General features: G+C 47.3%; 1 pseudogene; it reads left to right on the plus strand.

Annotated features, from left to right (window-relative positions):
• LOC129405555 (uncharacterized) overlaps positions 1-22,006 on the plus strand; it is a 244,320-nt pseudogene that overhangs the window by 191,643 nt on the left and 30,671 nt on the right.

Consider the following 22,006-nt stretch of genomic DNA (forward strand, 5'->3'; position numbering starts at 1 on the left):
ATCCCTGGAAGGAGGAAGCTAGAGGAGATAAGGAGACGTCATCACCATCATGATAGAGGCACTGGCTGAACTCATGCCACAGAACTCACATCCCATCCACAGTCTAAGCAAAGCCTGAACGGCTAGTGCTGAGTCCAGCTTCCTAAATCAAACCACATTTTAACAATTGCAATAAACATATGAGAGGGCTGCGGAGAGTGCTCAGTGGTAGAACACATGGCTGGTACGTGTGAAGCCCTGACACTGGAATAAAGAACCATTTTCTGCCCGGTGGGTCAGAATAGAATATACAAGGATAAACCCCCATATACATGGTTGTAAGTTCACAAAGCAGCATGCAAGTGGTGCTGAGAAATGTGTGGAAGAGGCCCAGTCCCGATCCGAGCAGGCTTGGAGATCTCAGCCCCGGGTCCTGCACATGTGGGTGCCTCAGCCACGCACAGTGGCAGGAGACTCTGCATCACTCTCTTCCGGGAGCTTTGTTTTATAGTCTCTGGCCATTGATGGGATTACACTACCCTGGCGCCTGGCTATCTTCACCAGGGCCCCTCGGAGGGGGTGGGTTGAATTTCCCTCCCTGCCCCAAACAGAGCCCCAGCAGCTGAAGACCACCGGAACCCAGCCACGGCCATGTTCAAGGTCCCTCTCCACATGCTTGGACGAGCCTCACACAAGAAGGAAACGGCAGAGAAACCCAGGGGTGCAGGACCCAGGGCTGAGATCTCCAAGCCTGCTCAGATAGGGACTGGGCCTCTTCCACCCAGATCCCCCTTTGTCCAGTAGCTAGGCAGTCACACCCACAATGGGACATAGGAGGGGGAAAAAAATTAAACAAAAATAACACCAAAAAGGTTCAATAAAATAAACATCTCACCAAGAATACTCTGTTCAGCTAAATTATCATTCAGATTTGAAAGGATTATTCAAAATTTTGTGGACAGGCAACAGCTTAGGGAGTTCATAGTCTTGAAAAATTTTGTCAGAAACATTAAAAACAAAACAATACAAACTCCTCAGCACTTTGCCATTTAGTATGGCCTAAGAAAGATGTTTATTCCTAACTTGCTAAAGGTGTTTTATATTTTTCAATAATGAATTGACATTCACTTATATTGAATTGTCTAGGTCTATTCAGATGAGTTGTTTTACATCTACAGAAGCTTTTATTACAATATTTTACTTATTAACTCAGATACTTAAGCACTGTTTATAACATAATCATTTCTGACATAAAACCAGTATTCCCTTTCTAGGATAAAACACACATTTTACTTTTATCATCCTATTCAGATTTTCCTTTAAATTTTCTTTTAATTCTCATGCTTAACTAAATTGTATATCTGTAGGAGTTATCTATTTCATGCAAATTTTGAAATGCATTAGCATATAATTACACATACTATTAATTTTTATTTATATACCAGTAAAAAGGAAAGATACACAGCTTTGAAAAGGTGTATCCACTTACAAAAATTAAAATAAAATAGAAATCACCACATCTTCGCTGGTTGATGGTTGGTACAAACTAACTCGGAATCTTCTCTAGGAACTTGATTCTCCTCCCCACTTTCTACATTGGCGCCTGGGTGCTTCACTCAAAATCAAGACCCAACAGGATACAATCTCAAAATAAAAGCAAAGAATTTAAAAAATTGGGGCTGAAGTGATAGCACAGCGGGTAGGGCGTTTGCCTTGCACGCGGCTGACCCGGGTTCGATTCCCAGCATCCCATATGGTCCCCTGAGCACTGCCAGGAGTAATTCCTGAGTGCAGAGCCAGTAATAACTCCTGTGCATCGCTGGGTATGACCCAAAAAGAAAAAAAAAAAGAATTTTAAAAATTGCCCCCGGATATGATACCAAAATTCCAGATTTATGGTTGGGAAGGGAATGCTAGGCTGAGAAAACAGGAGAAACAGAGATAGGAGCATTGGTTTCCATTATTTTTTTTAATATTTTATATTCTGACCATTGAGTACCATTCTTAGCATGTGATAGGTTCCCATCAAATTATGTGTAAGCAAAAATGAATAAAAATCACAGTAAAGCCACTGAGTCCATCAAACTGAACAGATCATGATCATGTCTAGAATTTTCATCTGAGTTTCCAATTCAGATTTAACATCCAATACCCAAAATTTTATTTCTGCACCCAAAACATCCTCCACGGAGCCTGCATAGCTAAGGCTTCTCAAGAGGCTTGGAGGTCGATCTTAAAGACAAACTCCTCACGTGGGTTTATTGGAGAAGAGCAAAACTGATTTCCTGGTTCTTCAAGTGGACTGAGAAATTGCTAATGAGAAGCTGCAGCCCTCCTAAGGAGCACTAACTTACCCGTTCTGCGTTTCATCCCCTGAAGCAACTGACCCAGACCCAAAACTTTAATCCAGCTCTTCCACCGTTCCAGCTCCTTTCTTTTGAACACACAGTCCCTGGGCTGGCTGACTCACTTCCAAATAGCTCAGGAAATTGTTCATAAAAGCAGGCTAAAGGGTTGTGAACTTCATGATCAGCCTGTTCTTCCTAGGTATAATAATTAGTAGCAAGAAGGCTGGCTACATTAATGATGGCTGAGATGATCTCCAGGTAAGAGGCGCTGCTGCTGTAGAATTTCCTTCCCTCTTGCACCAATGCCACGTTTAAAACCTGGACTGTTTCCCTGCATCCAAATGGGGCCACTTAGAGTTTATCATCCACTGATAGAAAAAGTTATCTGCACAGCTGTGCATCCACATTAGTTATGCTCTGCGCAGGACAACACTGTAAATTATTTGCAATATGCTGGAACTCAACAAGGACTGAGTTTATAAATATGATATTAAACTCTTAAGAGGGAGTTGCAGACCTTTTATAAAGCTATTAATTTTTAAAGTGGTTTAGAAGTCCAAATTAGCAACTGAATGTGGGTGCCAGCTTCTAAAAACAGATGGCATTAGGTTTTCTGAAATCAACGAGATTCTGAGATCAAATGGGACTAGCAGGACTTGGGTGTTTGGGGGGAACCTATTGCCAAATCCAAAATAGTAAATAATATGCAACATCCTTCCCTGACCATGTCAGCTCACAGTCTGAAGTTCTTCCTCTACTTCTACTTTGCCTGTGTGTGAGACACTCATTTAAAACAACTCACAGGGATATTCCACCCTGTTCCATTGGTCTACGGCTCTGCCTTTGTTCCAGTACCATGCTGTTTTAATTGTTACTGCTTTGTAGTAAAGATTGAGGTTGGGGAGGGTGATGCCTCCCATCGTCTTTTTGCCAAGAATTGTTTTAGCTATCCTTGGACGTTTGTGGAGGTTGACTCCATGGTTGACTCCATGGCTAGGAGGCTGGCCTCACATTCTGGGGAAAAGGCAACTCAGAGAAGGGATCACCAACTATAATGTAGTCGAAGGCCATTTGGGAGAAGGGAGTTGCGGGCTGAATGAGGGCTAGAGACTGAGCACAGTGGCCACTCAACACCTTTATTGCAAAACACAACAGCTAATTAGAGGGAGAGAACAGAAGGGAATGCCCTGCCACAGTGACAGGGTGGCGTGGGGGGAGATGGGATTGGGGAGGATGGGAGGGATGCTGGGTTTACTGGTGGTGGAGTATGGGCACTGGTGAAGGGATGGGTTCCCGAACTTTGTATGGGGGAAGCATAAGCACAAATGTGTATAAATCCGTAACTGTACCCTTATGGTGATTCATTAATTAAAAATAAATAAATTTATTAAAAAAAAACTCACAGGGGCCTGAGTGACTAGTCAGCAGGTAAGGTTGCTTGTCTTGCACGCAGCTATCCTGGGTTCAATCCTCAGCATCCCATAAGGTCCCGTGAGTTCCACCAAGAGTGATCCCTGAGTGTACAGGCAGGAGTAAGACCTGAGCACTGCTGGGTGTGGCCCAAGAATAAAAAATAAATTTAAATTTAAAATAAGATAAAATAAAACCACTCTCAATGCCTGAAACTCTTTTATTGACAGCTTTCTAAATGACAGTGCCAAAAAAAATTTTTTTTTGCTTTTTGGGTCACACCTGGCGATGCACATGGGTTACTCCTGGCTCTGCACTCAGGAATTACCCCTGGCGATGCTCAGGGGATCATATGGGATGCTGGGAATTGAACCCAGGTCGGCTGCGTGCAAGGCAAATTCCCTACCCACTGTGCTATCACTCCAGCCCCGACAGTGCCAAAAATTTAAAAAATAAAATAAAACTACTCATACAAGACTGCTTTATATACAGCATTTTATTCCTCTTATTTACATCTATTTTACTTGCCTGTCTACTAAAACCCAAAATGACTAAAACTCTTCTCCTAAATTTTAGAAAAGTATTACACAAAAAGTGCATACTCCCCACAATTTCGATTCACATAGGTAATCACTGTTAATCACTGGGTACAAAAATTGACAGATACATTTTTTGTATATGTGCTGGCCTATGGGTATCATTCAAAAGGAATTAGACCACTCCTAACATTTTATAGCTTTCTTTTTTATTTGTTGTTTGGGGGGTCACACCTGCCTGGCTCTGCATTTTGAGAATTACTCCAGACAGACTTTGGAGATCATATGGGGTGCCAGTGAACCAACTTGGGCCAGCCGTGTGCAAGGCAAGCACCCTACCTGCTACACTATCACCCTGGCCCCCATTTTCAGATTTCTTTGTTCATGCTTCCCCAAAGTACTTATATATTCCCATATCAATGAGATCCTGGGGTCGGGGCTGGAGTGATAGCACAGCGGGTAGGGCGTTTGCCTTGCACTCGGCCGACCCGGGTTCGATTCCCAGCATCCCATATGGTCCCCCAGCACCGCCAGGAGTAATTCCTGAGTGCAGAGCCAGGAATAACCCCTGTGCATCGCTGGGTGTGACCCGAAAAGCAAAAAAAAAAAAAATGAGATCCTGGGGTACCCTTTCCATTCCAGAGGTGTGGGAGAGCCATACGCTATTTCCTCTCCCTGCCCAACTAGTAATTTCAGATGTGAGCTGGTTTGCTTCATCCTCTGGGGAGAGACACGGCCCTGAGGAATTGGAATCCGTCTCACTCCCTTGTAATAGCAAACATGGTGAATTGAATCAGCCAGCCCGGGCTTAGGGACAAATTGCATTTGGAAATTGTATTTATGTATCAAAAAACTAATTACTGCCAAGTTCCACCTCAGTAGTACTTGATGATTTCATTATTGGATCTAATTGCACTTCTATTCAGGATAAGAGTTTACTGTCTTTTAATTGATAATGGGAATTGAAGATACCAAAATGTGAATGACTAGAAGCCTCTGCTCTAGCTGGTTTCCTCTGGCCCCAGGGGGGGAGGAAAAAATCGCCTTTACCACTCTGAGGCCAAAAAAAAAAAATAGAAATATTTATTTTCTGCTTAGTTGTGTTTGGGGAGCAGCTGGTTTCCAAAGACCAGGCAGAAGTTTGTACCCGCGTGTGAAGCAGATCAGCTTTTGAAAATGTTCATCATCTCAGAATCGCAAACGACTTCTGGCAACCAACATCCACCAGCCTTGTGAGAAAGAGGTGCAGGTAGGGTCAAAGAGACAAGAGCAGGTCGCGGCTGCAAACTGATGTCCTGGTGTTGGCAGAAGCCTTGAGGCAGGGGCTGGAGCGATAGCACAGCGGGTAGGGCATTTGCCTTGCATGCAGCTGACCTGGGTTCGATTCCCAGCATCCCATATGGGCCCCTGAGCACTGCCAGGAATAATTCCTGAGTGCAGAGCCAGGAGTCACCCCTGTGCATCGCCGGGTGTGACCCAAAAGGAAAAAAAAAAAGGAAGCCTTGAGGCAGAACAGTGCACTCACCACCTGCCTGGGAAGAGCCACCCATGGGTTCCTGCCCATCCGAATGAAGGAAAGCACTGGATTTTCCCTGTCCACATTGTTTCCTGTTGGCCATTTGATTGCGGCCCAAGGAGGGCAGCCAGTGACAGTTGAAGGAGAAGAAAGAATCAGAACTCTAACAGGGAGATAGATCCCCATCCTAGCTTGCACCCAAAAAGTAGGCACTTCTGCCTTCATCCACTTGGGGTTTTGAGGCTGGAGTGTTGGTACAGCAGGGAGGGCGTTTGCCTTGCTTGTGGCCAACCCAAGTTAGATCCGAGGCATCCCATATCGTCCCCCGAGCACCACCAGGAATGATTCCTGAGTGCTGAGTCAGGAGTAACCCCTGAGCATCACTGGGTGTGACCCAAAAAGACAAAATAACCAATGGGGTCTCTTTATATAAATTTTTTTAATGAGAAGAACCCCAGATAATCTCAATCTCAATCTCTCTCTCTCTCTCTCTCTCTCTCTCTCTCTCTCTCTCTCTCTCTCTCTCTCTCTCTCTCTCTCTCTCTCTCTCTCTCTCTCCAGTGCTCAGGGCTGACTCCTGGCTGATCACTCCTTGGATGCTCAAGGGACCCTATATAGTACCAGTATTGAACCTGAGTCCTCCACAAGCAAGGCCAGCACCCTACCCACTCTATTACCACTTCAGCCCCAAGATGGGAAGATGAGAGGTTTGACTACACATTTCCTGCAGCATCTAATTTCATCAACTTGAAATCATCTCCTTCCCTGTGGTTTTTCTTTGAGGGGTTGGGGAAGGCAGGAGGAAGGGGTTCATGGGAAAGAGGTCTCCCAAGCAGTGCTTAGGAGCCCCAGGTGGCCCGCCCAGTGACTCAGCCCAATACAAAAGGCTCCAGGATGTGGTTCTGCTCAGACCCTGCAGGCTGCAGGCTAAGGATTAGCTGGACAGACAACCTTGAAGGTGGGGCTGGAGCAATAGCACAGCGGGTAGGGCATTTGCCTTGCACACGGCCAACCCGGGTTCGATTCCTCCATCCCTCTCGGAGAGCCCGGCAAGCTGCCAAGAGTATCCCACCCATATGGCAGAGCCTGGCAAGCTACCGTGGCATATTCGATATGCCAAAAACAGTAACAAGTCTCACAATGGATACGTTACTGGTGCCAGATCGAGCAAATCAATGAACAATGGGACGACAGTGCTACAGTGCAGTGCTACCTTGAAGGTGCCCAGGGGCTTCCAGGGCTGTACCCAGCCATGCCCTACTAGGCTGAGCATCAAACTGGGGTTGGCCACCTACAAGGCACCAACCATAACCCCTGCTCTGCCTCCGCTTGTGTTTGAAGAAGAGCATTTGTCTATTCTCTCTGTGGATTTTTACTCTAGTCTTTTCCCAAGGAGCATCAGGTAGGGTGGAGAGAACTAGGAAAAATCATGGTCCCTGACCTCAGCAGACCTGATCCAGTCCACCTCACCCTAACTCAATGGCTCTTACCTACTCCTGCAACTCCTACCACAAAGTACATGTCCTTGAATCAAACGTTTTCATTCATTTCAAAGGAGAACATCAGAATGCGCTTCCTCATGAAAGGCAAACCATGAACAGAGCAATTGGAGAGCGAGGGCTGGTTTCTGCACTAAACTGTTAATGTAATCAGAACAGGAAACATGGTCCAACCGCAGTTGCTTACCTGACAACAGGATGAAGTAGTGATGGTTACGGGGGAGTATAAAAACAAATTTTGTGCTCTAGAGGAGATGTGAAATTCCCCACTGTGTAAGCCCCTCACAAGCACAGGGATGACACGTGAAAGGATGTTCACGGGCTCTCTGGGCGGCTCTGTCTTGCTGCTCTCGTTCAGTGCTCTCAAGCCACTTCTCCACCCGGGAAGGCTGTTGCCTTGGACGGAGGAAGGAAGAATGAGGGCCAAGCTGGTTGCTGATTAGTTGCCGATGATTCAATCTCTGGTCTCTCCCAGCTCTCTCCAACCCTCTTTCTATATATACCTCTATCTCTCTCTAACTGCACAATTCTTTCTTCCCATTGTATCATCTCCTGCTGTCTGCTGTCTCTCCTCCAATCCCTCTGCAGCAACTTTCAATCAATTCCTTCCACAATCCAACAACAAATTCATTTCTCCAATCATCAATCCCCTTCTCTCAACCAACCCCCTTTCTCCCCGCCGCCGCTCTTTTTATCCTCTCACCATGCCTCCCCGCACCCCCAAAAACCACGCCTCCTCACGGGAAGCGTGATCAAAAATGTTTTTCCAGACTTCTCGACCACCTGCAGTCCATGAGGGCAAAACAGCCCTTAAGGTGTGTTTCTCCTCTTCTTAGACCTGCAACTTGATTAACATCTCCTTCCAAGTATTTACCATTCTGTATGGACACAGTAATAGACACTTTTAGGCTTATAAGGTGACTCTCCTGGGGACATCTTACCACAGACTCAGACTACAGTGCTCAGGCCGGATCAATCATTCCTAACTCCCACAAGGGTCCAAATCTAGTTGTTACTTTTTGGATCATGACAGAATTTGTCCATGACCAAGCTCTTAACTTATAGTTAAGCATCAGGGCACGTTGACCAGCCCCATTTCAATGCCAGGGTAGCTCGTAGCTCACCGCTTGCCCTGGATACCTCCAGTCCTTCATCGGGACCCTGCTTTGGGGGATCTAGGATGTTAGGGCAACTGAGGCTTACATCGAGAGACCAGATGTCCAAAAGGTATATTATCTGGAGTCAATCAACTCCCAAGCCATAGGCTTGTCTTTTTAACTGTCTTTCTGTATCCATACAAAAAGAAAAACTGCTCTGAAATAACTAACCATGCAAAGGACATTAAGGAGAAAAGAAAGACAATATTTGCAAGTCAGAGTCTGATCAGGAGATGAAGGTCATTGACCAGTTCGGGGACAATAAACAAGCACAAGCTTCCAGTGGTCAGGGAGGAAGGGCAAACCAACTGTTATCCTACAGGGACGGACCATCTCATTTTTGAACCATTTGCTTCAACACAGGTGCGCTCCAAATAAAGTTACTGTACCTAAGAATACATTTAGAAAAGATGAAGTCCAAACATTAGCGTGTCTCCACAGGTGTGGGGAGACACTTACCTGCCACACTAGGGAGCTCTGGTGTTTTGGAACCTCCTTTTCCCTTTCAGTGGGCTGATGTGCACCAAGAAACATGCTTTGGAAGCATCTAAATATGGCATATTCTCCGATGGAAAACTGTTGGCTACAACTTTATCTGCAAAGTTCATGCAGAGCTATCACTTTTTATAGCACGTTAGTGTATCTTGAGTTTGAATACTTAAGACCCCAGGATCTGGGGAGAGCGCTTGAGTGTGGGAGCACTTCCTTGAACATGGAAGACCCTGAGTCTGGTTCCTCAGCCCTGCATTACCGCCACCAGTGCCACAGGATGTAGAGTCCCCTAACCCAGAATAGCCACTGAGAACTTCTCAGCACCACTGGATGCAACCCCTATTTTTTTTAAGTTGTTCATGATGATTTACTACATTCAATATCCCAACACCAATCTCACCACCATTATACCTTCCCACCACCATTATTTCCAATTTTCCCAACCACCACACAAGCCTGACCCAATAGCAGGCCTAAATAATTTATTTTACATTACTTGTTATGGATCACTTGTATCACTTGTCATCCTGTTGCTCATCGATTTGCTCGAGCAGGCACCAGTAATGTCTCCATTTGTCCCTATTGCATGCTAGTGTAGCCCAAAGGCATCTGCTCACTCCAGGAATGCAAAGAGCATCAAACCATTCGTTCAGGGTCTTGACGAAGAAGTCTGACCATCTCGTAGGTGGGCAGCCAGGAGTTCTTCTGACATCCCATGGAATCCAGTCGGTAACAACTAGTCCAGTGGTCATCTCCAAATCGCATTACGTGCCTGGCCCAGCTGATTTTAGACACATTGGCAAACGAGACAGTGTCCCTGATCCTAGATCATTGATGGAGGTTGGAACTCTGGATTCCTTCTCTCACTTGAGTGAAATGTGATACTCTAAGCATAGCTCTTTTGATTCCTCTTTTGGAGACCGGAATAGCTTTCTCATCCTGTTTTCCTAGAGCCCAGGTCTCTGAGGCATATGTTAGTGCAGGAAGAACAGTGGAGTCAAAAAGATGTGCCCAGAGCTGGAGGTTCTTCATCCTCTTAACAACTTCTTCGACACTTTTGAAGGCGTTGTTATGAATAATTTGCTAAAAATGATCCCAAAAATTTTCTTAGAAAAAAATGTGTGAAGATTGTTGTATCTCACCCTGGAGCAATTAAGCCCTTATGTAAGGGATTACTAACATTTTGTTACAGGCTAAGTCTTGTGTGTTAATATATTCTTAATCGTGATTGGTTGCCTTCTAGTTTATATCCCATCCAATGTGGGTGCTACTCCTGGTATATCCATGGTGTAGAGTTTGAGAATGGCCCCTATTTTTAAAGAAAGTTTTTTTTCATTCTACCAAAACTAGGAATCACGGTCCACATTGTCACGGTCACCTCGTTGCTCATCGATTTGCTCGAGCAGGCACCAGTAACGTGTCCATTGTGAGATTTCCTGTTACTGTTTTTGGCATATCGAATACGCCACGGGTAGCTTGCCAGGCTCTGCCATGCAGGCCGGATACTCTCCATAGCTTGCCGGGCTCTCCGAGAGGAACGGAGGAATCGAATCCAAGTCAGCCATGTGCAAGGCGAATGCCCTACTTGCTGCACTATCACTCCAGCCCAAACGTGGAATAAATTCTCAAGCACTGTGGTGCTGAAGAGTGTTCAGAGGAGAGCCAGGAGCCGATAGACTAGTGGTTCTGAGGCAGAGCAGGGAGCTTAGAGAAAAGAGGGAGGGCGGGGATCAGGGAGGAGTGAGGCTCATCCCAACCAAGATAAGCCTTTTCTCAGGCAGGGACAGCATTAGGTCCAGAAAACAGGGGAGCAGGCCACAAAGCAGACCACTGTGGCCCCAAAGTCAGTCACCTGGGACTCCTGACTGCTGCAGCCACAATGACCCCCAACTACCTGTATAGCAAAGGCGCTGAACAGTCTCTCTGGATGAGGTGTGAGTAACCCTGGAACTCAATTTTCACCACAATCAGTGTTCCTTTCTTTCTTTCTCTTTCTTTCTCTCTTTCTTCCTTTCTTTCTTTCTTTCTTTCTTTCTTTCTTTCTTTCTTTCTTTCTTTCTTTCTTCCTGGCCACATCCCCAAGCTGTGCTCAGGGCTTACTTCTGGCTCTGCACACAGGAGTCACTCCTTTCTTCAGTCTTTCCTTCATTTATTTTTTATTGGGTTGTTTTTGTTTTTTGTTTTTTATTGAATCATTGTGAGATAAACCATTGCAAAGCTATTCATGGTTGGGTTTCAATCACAGTGTTCCGATGCCCATCCCTCCACTGGTGCGCATTTTCCCAGCACCAATGTCCCCAGTTTCCTCTCCTTCCCTCCCCCACAAGCTTCCCCCCCCCCCATCACCCCAGCCTGCCTCTATGACAGGCACTTTTCTTCTCCCTCTCCCTCTCCCTTTTGGGCATTGTGGTTTGCAATACAGATACTGAAAATTTACCATGTATATTCCTTTATCTACTTTCAACACTCAGTTGATGTGCTTGAGGGGCCATATAAAGTTCTGGGGACTGAACCCAGATCAGCCCATGCATGGCAAAAGCCTTATCCACTGGACAGTCTCTCCAGTTCTTGGCCTCCTTCATTAAGATGAAACAAGACGGGTTTTCTCAAGTCAAATTTATTTATTCCAGAAATGAGGATATCAGCCAGCCTGAGGGGACCTTTGGGTCATTTGAGAAAGGTATCATCCAGTCAGGGAAAAACCCCTACCTGCATCACCAAGACTCAGAGCTTAGTCCACTTTGGATTTCAGCTCTTTCCTCTCTTCTTCATCTGGGTACTTTTGCTCAGCACACAGCCTGAACATCCACACATAGTTGCCCCTAAAGAAAACTGAATCATGGAAGAATAGTCAACCCTGCCTTTAAACCAGTGTTTATCAGCTATTTTTACACCTGCAGACCAACACCTGTCCTGAATACTGCTACCCATTCTGACAGTGGTATTCAAGGAAGTAGACCAGTGGTTTTTAACCATTCTACACTGCAGGCGAATACTAGTCTGTGGACTGGTGACTAAAAGTGAGTGCTATATGCGCAGTCGCAGTTGCAGCCATGTGACCTCTCATACTCTACACCACTGATGGACCAAGAGTAGCACACATTTGAGCTGGAGAGATAGCACAGCAGGTAGGGCATTTGCCTTGCACATGGCCAACTGGGGTTCGATTCCCAGCATCCCATGTGGTCAACCGGGGTTAAATTCCGAGCATCCCATATGGTCCCCCGGGTATCGCCAGAAGTAATTCCTGAGTGCAGAGCCAGGAGTGACCCCTGTGCATTGCCAGGTGTGACCCAGAAAGAAAAAAAGAGTAGCACATATTTGATTGGGTTTAACAAACATGTTTGTAATCTCTTATACAGGGCTTAATGACTCCAGTATGAAATACAACAATCTTCACAAACTTTCCTCTTATGGTGGTGGAAAGGTGCAATGGTGGCGGGATTGTTGTTTGAATATAAAATGTAATGAATTATTATAAACAACTTCATTTAAAAAATAAGTTTTTTTTAAAAAAATGAGTGCTATAAACTATTTAGGTCAAGAAATTTTTAACACTGGGAATCTAGCTCATTGATAGAGGATCTGCCTTGCTCGTGTGAGGCCCAGGGTTCGATTCTTGGGTTTGCCACAAAATAAATAACTCAAGAAACATTTCAATCACATAATATTTAAAATCAAGGGCATTTTTTGAAAAAAGATTCCAGAGTTAAAAGTTGAGGATTATATTCCTGGCTAATTCACAATAAAATCATAATCTAAGAAAATGACTTCTCTCCTTTGTCCAACTTTGACTTTTCTCATCTGTAAATAAAGAAATTTAAGTTCTCTGGCAGGCTAATGACATTTCTATCTCTGGCATCCACACTTCTAAAATGGCCTGGTACAGTTTGTGTCCTATTTGGGATACCAAAAAAGAACACGAAATACCTTTCTCTTCTAAATCTTGACATCCTACTAAAATCTGCCTGCATTTTTGCATATTCCAACTCTGACAGCTGTAGTTTTTTATTTTTGGCCATATTCTGTACAACTTATAGTTCTGTAAAAAAAAATAAATAATGCAATAACAACTTGGAAGTGGCACTCTCAGTTAGGAAAGAGAAGGGACCACTCTAGCAATGAGAGTTGGGAATGATCCCTCTGAACAAGAACTGAGTGCTGAAAGGAGGTAAAGGGATAGACATGATAACCTTTCAGCAGTACTGCTATTGCAAGCCACAGTGCCTAAAAGGGGAGAGGGAGAGAGAGGGAGTGAGAGAGAGAGGAGAAGAAGGAGAGCATCTGCCACAGAGGCAAGCTGATAAGACAGCACAGCCAATGAGGGGCTTTTGCTTTGCAAATGACCAACCTCAGTTTAACCACTCACATCACATAGACCCCAGCACCACCAGGATTGATAGTGAGCATCAAGCCAGGTATAGGCCCTGAATATCTCAGTATGACCCAGGCCCTCCTACCACTCATCACAAAAACTCATCAACACCAAAGGAAGGGGAAGGTGGGAGAAAATAAAAAGAGAATAAGTTTTCAAAGCGAGGAGGATGCTGGACAGACAGCTCAAGGGGCTGATTGCATAGTCAGTATCAGTGTATCATACTCAGAATCAATCCCAGGCACTGCCTGGTGCCCAAGCATCACTGAGAATGACCTCCCCGCCCCAAGTACAGAACCAAGAATGGCATCCCCAGTGTGCCTCCAAAAAAAAACACTTTTAAAGGGGATTTAAATATTTCTAATTGTCAGAGAGTCTCTTGACCCCACCCCTGGCTGTTTTCACCAGGCCCCTCGGAGAGGGTGGGTTTCAGTTTCCCTCCCCGCCCTGAGCAGAGCCCCTGCAGCCAAAGACCTCCAGAGCCTAGCCACAGCCATGCTCAAGGCCCCTCTCCACACGTTCGGACAAGCCTCATGCATGAAGGTACCGGCAGAGGAACCCAGGTGTATGGGACCCGGGGCTGAGACCTCCAAGCCTGCTCAGATCAGGACTGGGCCTCTTCCGCCCAGATTTCCCATTTTCCAGTAGCTAGATGGTCACACTCAGAAACTGCCCCCAGCGCCGTGTAATCCCACCAACGGCCAACATCCAGAGACTATAAAACCAAGCTCCTGGAAGCATTTTATTGCCTACTTCTCCCTCTGGGAGAACCTGTCAAGCTACCGAGAGTTTCCTGCCCACATCGTAGAGCCTCGCTAACTCCTTATGGCATATTCATATTCCAAAACTAGTAACAATGATGGGTCTCATTCCCCTGACTCTGAAAGAGCCTCCAATGTGGCACCATTGGGAAGGATGAATAAAGAGAGGCTTCAAGAGCTAGGACAAAGGGAGACATTACTGAGACTGCTCAAGAAATCCGACGATCAACGGGATGATGATGATGATGATGAATTGTCAAATTAGATTTGTCAACAGTTATAAACAAAAAAATTCAGGGACACAGAGACTGCTCCAGGAGCTAGAGCACAGTCTTTGCACGCACGATGTCTGCAATCAGTCCCTGACACTCACTGTATGGCCCCTGGAGCACCACCAGGAGCAAACCTGGGGACCTGGAGGGAGTAACCCCAGTACCGCAGAAGGTGGCCAAGAGAAAACAAAAATAAACAATAAAAAAAATAATGAAATACACAGGAAATGTGAACTCTTAGAAATCCCTTGTTCTATCTGAACGTTGGTTATTTCATCACTCACCACAGAACCAAAATATTCCCACCGGATCACTTTTGGACACTAGATTTTTCCAGAATGCTTCTTCCCCCACTTCTAGGGAGAAGCATGGATACCCCCAGCACCCCCAAATGCCCTCTTGACAAAATGGCCTGAGGGTCCTTCTAGGACCAAGTGCTAGGATCTAGTGCCAAGATCACTGAAGAAGTCGAAAAGTAGTTTCTGTCCTACCCTCCGTGCCATCAGTCCAACTTCTCCAACTCTACAGAGCCCCAGCAGAGCCCCAGCGTGGAGACTTAACTGATCACTGTCACTGTCACTATTATCCCATTGCTCATCGGTTTACTCGAGCAGGCACCAGTAACGTGTCCAATGTGAGACTTGTTGTTACTGTTTTTGGCATAATGAATATGCCACAGGTATCTTGCCAGGCTCTGCCATGCGGGCGAGATACTCTCGGTAGCTTGCCGAGCTCTGGAGAGGGGAGGAAGAATCGAACCCAGGTTGGCTGCATGCAAGGCAAACGCCCTACCCACTGTGCTATCACTCCAGCCCTGATAAGCCAAGAAAATTCATTTGGAAAGATGACAGTCGTAGTTCAGGCAAGAAGCTCCAGACACTGCAGTGGGCACATGTCTGCCACAGACCTCTGCTGGCCAAGTTGCTGCTTCTGTTGTACCTGAGCCAGGTCCCAGCAGGCCAAGCGCCAGGCCTTGGACGGACGGATGGGGATGTGAGCCGTGCCCTCCGCAGCAAGTCTGCGCTCTCAGCCTCTCCTGCTTTGCTCTGTCCCATCTCCTAGATGAGTCTGGTGGACACAGAGCGGGGCAGGAGCGACTCCATCATGCCTGGTTCCTGATCCACGTCCTGTTTTACTTAAAACTTTTTGTTTTTCTTAACCCTCCCCCCCCCCCCCCGCTTCTCCCCCACCCCCGCCCCCTCCCCGGCCCGGCCATCCAACCATCGGTGAGGGAAGGTCATTTGGGCTGAAAACTCGGCTTTGGCAAATAGTTTCCTAACTGCTATTCACTGTCTATGGAAGCCACCCAGATACAAGCAGGGTGGGTAGCTGCCAGAACGTTCTGAAAACATGTCTAGGTCACCTATCTGTAACTGCTTGTTTGTACTCTTTGAAGGTATGTTTTCTTCTGAATCCATGAAACTCATGAAACTTACATGTTTTACTCATGCTTTTGTTAAAATTTGTACGTGTGGGTTGGGATGTAAGCAGATGTAAGCCCTGACTATAAAATTTGCAGCTTTTCCCTTGTTCGGGGTCTTGCTTGGCCTGCGTGTGCCTAGAAGCTTGACCCCAGCTAGCTGGCTTAATAAACTCCGCTTGTTTATTACATTACTGGCTGAGCTCTTTGCGGATTCGGAGGGGGAAATTTTCGACACCGGACCCTACCAAAGTCCACCCATCCCTACTTCGGTGGCTTTCAAAGAAAGTCCCAAAATATGACCAAATAGAGAAGTAGTAGAGCAAATAGCGAGCTTGCCTTGTCGACGACGCAGTCATCCCAGCTTGGGTCCTCGGCAACCCGCATGGTGTGGGGACCATTGCCACGACCGATTCCTGAGGGCAGAAGCCTGAGCATTGTCAAAAACAGACAAATTAAAAATAATAATAATAATCATAGCTAGGATGATAGTGTTACGACAGTGCTACAGTGCTAGTATTACTTAACCCCCACCAGCCGGCCCCAAGCCACTCAGGAATTTTACAAAGGAATTTCAATCACACTATTTGCAGCATTCCCTTCATTTTATTTTTTTTATTATTATTTTTTTTGCTTTTTAGGTCACACCCGGCGATGCACAGGGGTCACTCCTGGCTCATGCACTCAGGAATTACCCCTGGCGGTGCTCAGGGGACCATATGGGATGCTGGGATTTGAACCTGGATTGGCCGCGTGCAAGCCAAACGCCCTACCCGCTGTGCTATCTCTCCAGCCCCATTCCCTTCATTTTAAATCAGATTCCTGCCAAATCCAGACAAGGGGGTCAGAGAGATAGTACAGCGGGTAGTGCACTCTCCTGACATGGTCTAGGTTTGATCCCCAGCACCCACTTGGTTCCCCAAGCCCACCAGGAGTGATCTTTGAGCACAGGGCCAGGAGTAAGTTCTGAGCACCTCCAGGTACAGCCCCAAAACCAAAAAGACAAAAAGAACTCTCTTCAACTGAATATACGTCTCAGCCTTTTTGCTCATAGCCACTCAGTCTTTGCTTAAGACTTGGGTCTTCCCTGGGGATATTCATCCAGTCAGCCTCACAACTGAGAGTTGAGAGTTGTTTTGGTTTTGGGCTCACACCCAGCAGTACTCAGAAATTACTCCAAGTGAGGTTCAAGAGACCCTAGACAGTGCTGGGGCATTAAACCCAAGTTGCCACTTAACAAGGTTTGGTTTTGGGTTTTAGTTTTCATTTTGGGGTCACACCCAGCAATACTCAGGGATCACTCTTGGTTGGGGCTCAGGAGAATACAGGCAGAGCCAGGGACTGAACTCAGGTCAGCCGTGTGCAGGCAAGCACCCTACCCATTATATTCTCTTTCCAGCCCCCTGCTGGGTTTTTTTTTGGGGGGGGGCGGCGTTGGGTTTTTGTTTTGTTTTGTTTTGTTTTTTGGGTTTTTTTTTCTTTTGGGGACACACCCTGCGATGCACAAAGGTTACTCCTGGCTCATGCACTCAGCAATCACTCCTGGTGGTGCTCGAGGGACCTTACGGGATGCTGGGAATTGAACCCGGGTCGGCCACGTGCAAGGCAAACGCCCTACCTGCTGTGCTAACGATCCAGCCCCGCCCCCACCCCTGCTGTTTTTAATGCACACATTACACAGAGCGACACACCAGTCAAACCGTGTCTGGAAGGCAGGAAAAGCAGGACAGAGACTATCCCAGCGTGTGCAGGCTGGCCTTGCAGGTGGGAGACTCTGGGTTCAACCCCTAGTGCCAATAACAAAAACTTACAAATAACAAACGAAAAAGCAGAAGACATTAATAGGGCAGGGCCAGCTCTCCTTCCAAAGCTTTTGGGTTTTGTCCTGGGTCTTCTCCTTCGGCACCACCACTACCTCATACACACACACAAATACACACATGCCCTGAAGTCCAGGATACAAACACACACACACACACACACACACACACACACACACACACACACACACACATACAAACGCCCTAAAATCTCAGGCTATGTACACACACACATGCCCTAAAGTCCCAGAATGCACACATACACATACACACATGCCCTAAAGTCTCAGGATACATACACACACACTCCCTAAAGTCCCAGGATACACACAAACACACACACACACACCCAAAACTCCCAGGATACACACAAACACATCCTAAAGTCCCAGGATACACACACACATATACCTTGAAGTCCCAGGAGACATACACACACACACACACACACACATACACACACCTTGAAGTCCCAGATTACACAAACACACACACACACACTCCCTAAAGTCCCAGTTCTTCTGCCTTTCCTTCATTCAGCACAGAAACCCTCGAAGCATCCTATTTGCCCTAGAATTTACAGCCATGTAGATGCTCAAGTATGTAATTAGATTTGTTCCTTTTCTCCTATTAATCTGTCTGATGCTAATTTGATTGCTCCACCAGCATCAGAAGACTCCAAAGGAGGTCAGGGAACTTCCTGCCCGTGCCCACAAAGTGTATTTCCTGCCCATTTCCTTTCTAGCATTGCTCTGGGAACACACAACCATGCCCGGGAAGTCCCTAGCACAGTCCTGGCCTGCGGAAAACGGCTCTAGGTGTATTGGCTCTTCTCCTTCTCTGTCCCTCCGTGCAGGAGGAGAGAAGACTGGACACGTCCTGCCCTTCAAGGGCACAACCCCAGGAGTGAAACTTTCTCCCCAAATCCTTCCTGTGAGAGACACCCTCAGTCAGGCACACCTAGATCGAGCCTGTTGGCGTCTCATCTGCTCCCAGAGCACAAACACAGCTGAATCACCCACTCAGAGGAGGATCAGAAACCGGGAGCCGCTCTCCTGCAGAAAAGCCGGGCCAGCCCTGAAATGCAAAACTGCATTCCACCAATTATCCCTGACGCAGGCTGAGGTGTCTGGGTTCAGTGGCTAATTAGGGGCTGCCCCATCTTTGCACTGACATGACTGGTGCTACTTAATGTAATTACATTACCGGAAAATGATGAGTTTTCCCATAATTGGTAGTTAAGGCATAATTGTGACTACACAGACTTTTAACACCCTCACTGCCAGAGGCTTCCGGAAACAAAAACAAAAAGAGAATAACATTGGCTCAGTAAAGATTCCCCTTCTCTCTGGCCAGCCAAATGAGGGAACCGGAACTTTCTGGAATGTCTCATCTGCCCATCTTTTTCTTCAGACACCACCCGCCAGCCTCAGACCCTCTAAGGGGAGATAATGTCATACACTTTCAACCTCCCTTCTCCATGGAACCTGCTCAGCCAAGCAGTAGATATCTGAGGAAGCCTCTAGAATTCTCTAGAAAATGCAAGGGATGGACAGCAGGCCTGGTTCAAATTCTTGCTTAACCACTTTATTTCTGTGGAACTTTAACAAGCTACCTAATATGACTCTTAGTTTTCTTGTTTGTTTGGGGTTTTGTTTGATGTGGGGGCCACCCTTGGCAGTGCCCAGGGCTTACTCCTGGCTTTGTGGTTAGGGGTCAGAGACCCTGTACAATGCTGGGGATTTATGCCAGGTCAGCTGCAGGCAAGGCAAGAGCCTTAACCCCTGAATTATCTTTCTGACCCCCAAGTCTTGGTTTTATTTTTTACTTGGAATGTGGGTACTGCAGCCCTCCACCTCCTGGGTCTAAGATAGGAAGAAAATAAATGAGCGTGCAGAGCAGACACCTGGCAAATGGTCACTGAATTTGAGGTGGGCTAACTAATCAAAATTATTTGAATATGGTTCTCAGGACTCTTGCCCGCACGCCTGGCTGTCTTCCCCAGGGCCCCTCGGAGGGGATGGGCTCCAGCTTCCCTCCCCGCCCCGAGCAGAGCTCCCGGCGGCCTAAAACCACTGGAACCTAGCCACAGCCATGCTCAAGGCCCCTCTCCACATGTTTGGACAGGCCTCACGCATGAAGGTACCGGCAGAGGAACCCAGGTGTGTATAATCCCATCAACGACCAACATCCAGAGACTTAAAAGCAAGCTCCCAGAAACGAGCAGCCTATCTTGTAGCCTATTTCTCCCTTTGGGAAAAACTGGCAAGCTTCTGAGAGTTTTCTGTCCACATGGGACAGCCTTGCAAGCTTCCCATGGTGTATTCATATGCTAAAGCCAGTAACAAGCTGGATCTCATTCCCCCCCCCTGCCCCACCCTGAAAGGGCCTCCAGTGGGACATCTTTGGGAGACTTCTAAGATCTCAAAGAAAGGATGAATGGAGAGGTTACTGAGCCCGCTTGAGAAATTGACGATTAAAGGGATTTCATGATCGTGATCGTGATCTCAGAACTATCCCACACACACACTTTTTTTTGATGGCTAAAATACTTTGAATTAAATCAATTCCACTTAGCAAAAGGATTGGTACAAGGTTTCTCAGCTGCCCTTCAGAGCCTAAATGCTAGTTCACAGCATCTCTCACCTAAGTCAGTTGCTTCCTAGCTAAGGAGTTTCGGGGGTTATCTCCAGGTCGTTTATGGTTTTATTTGTTCGGTTTTCAAACTCCTCTCCCCCACCCCCGCCCATCCTAATCTCCCGTTTGGTGATTCTGGAAGCACGGATAAGCGTTCTGAGCCACTTCACACTCTCTCCTCCTTCCCTCAAGCCAAACCCACAAGTCTTGGAAATTGGCTGCTAGGAGGCCCCCTTTGGGATGGCAGCTAACAAAAAACAAAACAAAAAAAGGACTTGTGGGCGTGATCAGAGCCGTGGAGAAACCGTGTGTGGCCCTCACTTCTCAGGAGAGGGGTTTAACCTTTGGGGGGGGGGGGCGGGCAGCGCGCCCAAGGCCGAGCAGTGGGTTCGGACGGAGCCTGCCTCCTGCAGAGAAACCCTTTGCAGAGATGCGAGAACCGCAACCGTATGCGCGCGGCTGGGGGCCGGGGGGGGGGGGGGGCAAGGCGCTTGGAATTCGTTGCAGGAAGCAGATGTCGCCGGGAGCTCTGGGCAGGGCCGGGAGCCAAGGGGTGGGGGAAAGCCCTGATGGCAGATCCTCGAAACATTTGCAGCCAGCGCTCGCTCGCGCCCAGCTGGAACGAGGATGCAAGGAAAGCAAAGGGGTCTCCACGTTGGGGGGCAAGGGGGGCGAGGGGTGTGGAAGGGGGACGCCATCCATCACTGCAGCTCCAGCTCCGCTCCCGCCTCTCCAGAGTGCCTCATCCTTGTGTGCCCACTGACATCCTGGCCTCGGGTTCCCCTGGCTCCTTGGGGCCTGGGGGACGCTCAGGGATCCTGTCCCAGATTTCTAGGTGCAAGGAGAGAAAAAGGGCCCCAGGAAGGGAGTGTGCCTGGAGTGGAGAAACCTGGAGCCCTTGGGGTGAGGGAAGGAACAGAAGGAGGAGGAGGAGGAGGGCAGGTGTGTGAAGATGGGAAGTGCATCATTCATGGAATATAAAAATAACATAATATGACACTAACACCCAAGGACAGTAGGCACAAGGGCCAGGAGGATCGCTCCACGGTTTGGAAGCTTGCCTCGTGTGCTGGGGGAGAAGGCAGGTGGGATGGAGAAGGGACCACTAAGTGAATGATGGTTGGAGAGATTGCTCGGGATAGATGGGAGATGCGTGCTGAAAGTAGACGAAGGGCCACACATAATGGCCTCTCAGTATCTGTATTGCAAACCATGATGCCCAAACGTAGGTAGAAAGAAGGAAGGGGCCTGCCACAGAGAGAGTGGGTGGGATGGGGTGGAGGTGGGGGTGGCGGGAGGGATACTGGGGACATTGGTGGTGGAAAATGCGCGCTGGTGGAGGGATGGGTGTTAGGTCATTGTATGACTGACACTCAATCACGAAAGCGTCATAACTGTATCTCATGGTGATTCAATTTAAAAAATAAGTTTGGGGGGATGGGAATTGCAGGGTGCAGATAAAGTCACCCCATCTCAGAGTCACCTCCCGCAGAGCCTCCTGCCCCCACTTTAGCAATCTCTTACTCATCCTGCATCCCCTCCACCCTGCTCTCTCCCCGCAGGTCCAAACACGGTGCCTAGTGTGTGCATCCTGCAGACATGGAGCACGTGTGTTAGCCAGTGATGAACTCCAAGGGCAGGTGGGAAGAGACTTTTTCCTGAGTGTGTGTGTATTTGTGCGGGAGGAGGGGGCGGGGGGAGTGTGTGTGAGATCACACCCAGTGATGCTCATGGGGTTCCTCCTGGCTCTGCACTCAGGAATTACTCCTGTTGGTGCTCGGGGG

The sequence above is a fragment of the Sorex araneus genome, chromosome 6 (genome assembly GCF_027595985.1).
Source record: "Sorex araneus isolate mSorAra2 chromosome 6, mSorAra2.pri, whole genome shotgun sequence".
Classification (NCBI taxonomy): domain Eukaryota; kingdom Metazoa; phylum Chordata; class Mammalia; order Eulipotyphla; family Soricidae; genus Sorex; species Sorex araneus.